Genomic DNA, 6,044 nt, shown 5'->3' with positions numbered 1-6,044 from the left:
ATCGATTGTAACTTTAGGTATCACAATTTTCCACCCGAAGAAGAAGAAAAGTTGTATACCTTTGAACCTCAAGTTTTACCCTCTTGAGATGAAAACGAAGAACAATAAGGCGGTTGATCGATCAACCTTGCTTTTGTCAGATAAAAGTTGCTTTTGTCAGTCGAAATATGAAATTCAAAAGTGAAGAGGTTATGTTGCAAATTTCTAAAACTTAGGGTAGGCTATTTCTGTAGTATTGCATACAATTCTGGTCGCCCTACTGTAAGAAGGATGTTGAAGCTATGAAGAGGGTTCAGAGGAGGTTTACCTGGATTAGAGGGCATGTGTGTTTATGAAAGGTTGTATTAACATGGTTTGTTTTCTCTGGAGCACCGGGAAGTGAGGGGAGATCTAGCAGAGGTTTAGCAGGTTTGAGAGAAAGTGATAGAGTAGACAGGGAGTGTCGGGTTCCCAGGATTGAAGTAACTAATACTGGACGCCATGCATTGAAGATGAGAGGAGGTAGATTCTAGTGAGATGACAAGGTCAAGCTTTTTAAATCTGAGTGCTGGATGCCTGGAGTGCACTGCCCGGTACGGTGGTAAAAAGAAAAACATTAGCGGCTTTAAAGAGATCGGAATCAGAAAAAAAAAGAATCAGGGTTATTATCACCGGAATGTGTCGTGAAATTTTGTAACTTAGCAGCAGCATTTCAAAGCAACACATAATATAGAAGAAGAAAGTTGATAATTAATAAATCAATCAAACAATCATTTACAGGATATGTATGTCAAATTGATTAAAAATCGTGGGGAAAAATAACAGAAATAATATATATTTGAAAAGTGACGTAGTGTTCACGGGTTCAATGTCCATTTAGAAATCGATGGCAGAGGGGAAGAAGCGTTACTGAATCGCTGAGTGTGCGCCCTCAGGCTTCTGTACCTGCTGTCTGACGGTAACAGAGAGAAAGGGGCCTGCCCTGGGTGCTGGTGGTCCTTAATAGTGGACGCTACCTTTCTGAGACACCGCTCCCTGAAGATGTACCGGGTAATTTGCAGGCTGGTACCCAAAATGGAGCTGACTAGATCTACAACTTCTGCAGCTTCTTTCTGCTCGGTGCAATAGCCCCTCCCCGCCCCCTCCACACAATACAGTGATGCAGCACGACCTCCAATGCACATCTCTGGAGGTTTTTGAGTTATTGGTTGACGTACCAAATCTCTTCAAACTCCCGATGAAGTTTAGTCGTTTTCTCGCCTTCTTTACAACTGCATCGATATGTTGTGACCAGCTGAAGTCCTCAGGGATCTTGACATCCATGACCTTGAAACTGCTCACTGTCTTCACTTCTGATCCCTCTGAGCACTGGTATGTGTTACTTCGTCTTATCCTTCCTGAAGTCCTCAATCAGTTCTTCCGTCTTACTAACGTTCACCGCAAGGTTGTTGTTGCGACACCACTCCACCAGTTGGCATATTTCGTTCCTGTACGTCCTCTCGTCTCCATCTGAGATTCTACAAACAATGCTTGCATCATCAACAGATTTATAGGTGGTATTTGATATGCACATTTGATGATTCGATATGCACATGGATGTAAGGAAATCGAGGGATGTGGGAAAGAGGGATTCGAGTTTGAATGTTTTTGACTTGTTTTTTAATTAGTACGGTAATCCATTGTGGGCCAAACGGCCTTTCACGTATATTTCAATGCTGTATGATCTATGATATATGAATTCCTTCTAATTTTCTTTCTAGATATTTAAAAGCACGTGTTTGCAGCGCTGGGCTCTAGTGGCGCAATAGGTTAGCGCGCGGTACTTATATGGCAGTACACGGCGGAGAAATGCCGAGGCTGTGAGTTCGAGCCTCAACTAGAGCACTTGTGATTTTAATGCTTGCAACGCCCAGGTGACTGGGCGTTTCTCAAGCTGAGCATTCAACTGATATGTTACATTTAATCTTCGAAAGCGAATATTGAAACTTCCTGATTGTTTAACCTTGACACGGCGTGAAGGAATCTGGGCCAAATTTACAGAAGTTAAAAAGAAGCGAGGCCAAGCTTCCGTGGGCGGTGGCAAAAGGGAGTCGAGAAGGAGACGAAGACATGCAGAAAGGGGAAATAAATTCGCTTTCGAGTTTGAAACCTGTAAATGGACAGAGGTGGAGGTAGCAGGATTCGTTGTGTAAGGGGAGCGCCAGAATAAAGGTGGCGGGAATCACTATCACTGAGAAATTCGCCGAGGTATCGAGGCTTTACCCATCAATCAAATCCCTGATGGTGGCCGTTTTATATTAATCGCTCTAAAGCTCCCTCGGCGTTCAGTTGACAATGCCTGTTTCCCAGATCCTGCTCTTCTCCCAGTACCGAGTACAGTACCCTTTCAACAAGCATGCACTCCTTTGACGCATCTGCGAGTTGTACTTTACTATTTTTAAATCTCCAGAAATGTGCTATCTGAAAAGTTTGGTTATTCTCAGTTTCCAGCTTATCTCTACCCTGAGGACCGTGGAGCAGAGAGACAGTAATTCATTTATTATCTTTGCTTGTTTCCCAGTGAATTTAGTGGCGATGGTGATCCTGTCCCGAGGAAAGTGCGGCCTCTCCACCTGCACCACTCTCTACCCGGTGGCCACGGCAGCGGCGGATCTACTGACCATCGTGTTTGCGGTGATATTGTGGCGGGTCGGTTATTATTACTTCCCCGGGACTTTCCTGGACATCACCCCCGTGTGCAGTGTGATCTCCGTCCTGGGAGAGGCAGCAACAGAAAGTTCTGTCTGGTTCACCGTCACTTTTATGTTTGATCGGATTGTCGCCATATGCTGCTCGAAGTGGAAAACAAAGTATTGCACCGGGAAAACTGCGGCTGCGGTTCTGACAGCAACCGGCGTCCTTCTCTGTTTTAAAAATATGTCTAACTTCTTTATATATCGTCCCGCGAAAGTGATCAACAATATACCCTGGGACTGTATTCGAAAGCCGGGCCACGATACGGATCCCGGGGGGTAGGATATAGCTGGTTTTCTACCGTCCTAACGCCATTACTCCCGTTCGTGCTTATACTCCTGTTCAACGCTCTGACAGTCTGACACATTTCAGTGACTAGTCGTGTCCGTAAGGGGCTGAGGGGTCAGAGCAAGGCGGAGAACCGCAGTGACCCGGAGATGGAGAGCAGGAGGAGGTCTGCGATCTTACTTCTCACCATCTCCGGAAGCTTCAAAATCCTGTGGTCGGTGAGTGTTGCCGAATTTCTTTACTTCACCATTGCCCGATTGGATCCAAGTAATTACAACTATTCGGAATACATATTTGAACAGTCAGGAGACATGCTGATGATATTAAGTTGCTGCACAAACACTTTTATTTTTGGGGTAACTCAGTCTAAGTTCAGAGAGCAGTTCATCAGCGCAGCGAAATATCTGCTCACGTCAATTGTTAAACTAATTAAACAAAATATCTAAGTTTGTCTCCCTGGCAATCACAGTGTTTTCCATCTTGACACTGCAACACTGCCGGTCACTGGAGAACGTAGCAGCGTGAGAATAAAACTGGCTGAGTGGCCGAGAGAGACACAGCACGAGAACGGACCCTTCCGCGCCCGCAGCCCACGACATCCACCTCCTACCAGTTATTAAACTCATCCAAAGTTTAGATTTATTTGTTCACCATGCTCCCGCTGTCGTCACCGCTGCACCTCCCGACAATGTATCCTGCGGCTATCGTAAATGCACATCCGTCAATTTTCCATCGCAAAGTGAACGGGCGGAATTCTCAGTGATCTGATCGAGCCTGGTACGTGCTGGGAGAGATGAGACAGCGCCGCAAAAAGATTTAACTGATTGCATCCAACATACTATGAAAAGGCCACATCCACGTATACAAATATCCTAACTTCAACTGACGGTGTCCAATGAGCTGGCATCAAAATCGTGGTGTGTTTACTCGCGCAAGCAATGACTGTCCAGGGTCCAATTAGCATCTGCATAAAGTCTATTTCTGAAGGTCTATTGATGTCCTTGTGAGAAAGGCGCCTTTCTTCCTTGGACACTCCCAGGGTGTGTTATACCGCGTGGGAAAGACGTTCAATGAACGCAACGCGGTAGGAGCTCTCGTTAGGCACTTTATCAATACTTTGAGAAAAGGGATCATTGTTAATTAACTCGGCCGAATGACATGAGATAAGACCATTGGACCGAAGGATAATTGGGTCATTAGTTTCTCTGCCGTTCTTTCCTGGGTGACCTGTTTGTCAACCCCAGTCTGCTCGCGTCTCCCAGAAACCGTTAACACTCTGAACATCAAGAACTATTCAACTTTTTTTTTCTTAAGTACAGAGAACTTACACGATCAGTGGAATTAAATTTGATCTCACTTGAAATACAAGCCAGCATTGAATTTACTTTCGTTACAGCCGAAATAACCTTACCGGCATCCGGAAGTTGAACTCATAAGTCAATGTCCATCTCGTCTTCCTGAGTTTTCCCTCCGGTTAAAAAAAACCTTCAATCCATTACTCCGAAGTGCATGTCCCACTCCCCTGTTACGTCATTGCCTACTCTGTCAAATTGAAAATCTTTCTGTCGTCTCACTGCAAGTAAACTTTGTCATCTGAATCCCATCATGAGCTGACTCATGTCACAATTGTTCCCCGGCACATCGCTGCATCCCTTATATAACGTCAGCTGCCTCCTGGCCTTTCGATTCCCTGCTCTTCGATAAGGGCAAAACCATCTCCGCTGTAGTTTTCCAAAACACCCGAGGCTAGGGCAGGTCAGGATCTGACGGCATTCAAGACCAAATCGGTAATAAAAGCAACTCATTTGTTATTTCAGTCTTTTGTATAAGAATGAAACAAAAAAGAGAATTAGCAGTCTTCACGAATTTAGAGTAAGACTTGTACATGCGCTTCGCATTAGATAAACCCGTTGTGGAGAAATGGTTAGCACTGCAGGGATGGGAGAGAGAGAGAGAGAGACGAAAATTGGAGACAAGAGAATCCGGGGGACAGCGATATTGGTGAGAGAATGAGAGAGAGACTGGGGAGAGAAACGTGGGAGAGGGACGGGAAGTGTGGAAAGCAGAGACTGATACAGGGGCGAGAGTTTAGGTGAGGATAAAGGGCAGAGGGCGACAGACGAAGGGAGAGAGAGAGATAAACTGAGTGAGAGAAAGAGCGAGACTGTGGAGAGACAGACTGTGGGATAGAGAGAAGGGAAAGAGGGACGAGGACATTCGGAGTGAGAGAGACCAGGGCTTGAATGGTCGAGGGTGACAGAGTGGGAAAAGAGAAACTGAAGGCGAGAGACAGAGTGGAAGGAGTGTGGGAGAATGGACTGAGAGAGACAGCGGGAGGGATTGGTAGAGAGCGACTGGGAGTTAGGGACTTCGGGAAAAGTAAGAATAAGAGAGAGTGGGAGGATAGCGAGAAGGGGGCGGGGTGGTGGCACAACGAGGAACCAGGGTTGGAGAGTGGGCGTGGGGAGATTGACAACGGGAGAGAGACACATGCAAAATGCCGGAGAAACTCAGCAGCCCAGGCAGATCTATGGGAAAACGTACAGTTGACGTTCCGGGCAGAAACCCTTCGGCAAGACTGGAGTAAAAAATGCTGAGGAGTGAATTTAAAAGGTAGGGGGGAGGGCGGGGAGAGAGAAACACCGGGTGACAGGTGAAACCTGAATGGGGAGGGCTGCAGTAAGGAGCCTGGAAGTTGATCGGTGATAGTGACACCGGGACATTGAGGAATGAAAGAGACAGCAGGAGCACAACAGGGAGGCAGTGGGCTGGCAAGAGATAAGGTGAGAGGGGGGAAACATAGAAACATAGAAATACAGAAACATAGAAAACCGACAGCACAATACAGGCCCTTCGGTACACAAAGCTGTGCCGAACATGTCCTTACTTTAGAACTACCTAGGCTTACCTATAACCCTCTATTTTTTCCAAGCTCCATCCAGGAATCTCTTAAAAGGCGCCATCGCTTCCGCCTCCAGCACGGTTGTCGACAGCCCATTCCACGCACTCACCACTCTCAGTATGTATATATATATATATATATA

At 46.1% G+C, this 6,044-nt stretch overlaps 1 non-coding gene across 1 annotated transcript; it reads left to right on the top strand.

The window, feature by feature from the left end:
• The first annotated feature begins 1,769 nt into the window (after positions 1-1,769).
• Positions 1,770-1,863, top strand: trnai-uau (transfer RNA isoleucine (anticodon UAU)). Its single transcript has 2 exons — positions 1,770-1,807; positions 1,828-1,863. It is a non-coding gene; the product is annotated as a tRNA-Ile (tRNA).
• Positions 1,864-6,044: the final 4,181 nt, after the last annotated feature.

Source organism: Mobula birostris, chromosome 4 (genome assembly GCF_030028105.1).
Source record: "Mobula birostris isolate sMobBir1 chromosome 4, sMobBir1.hap1, whole genome shotgun sequence".
Taxonomy (NCBI): domain Eukaryota; kingdom Metazoa; phylum Chordata; class Chondrichthyes; order Myliobatiformes; family Myliobatidae; genus Mobula; species Mobula birostris.
This window is presented reverse-complemented; position numbering and strand designations above follow the sequence as displayed.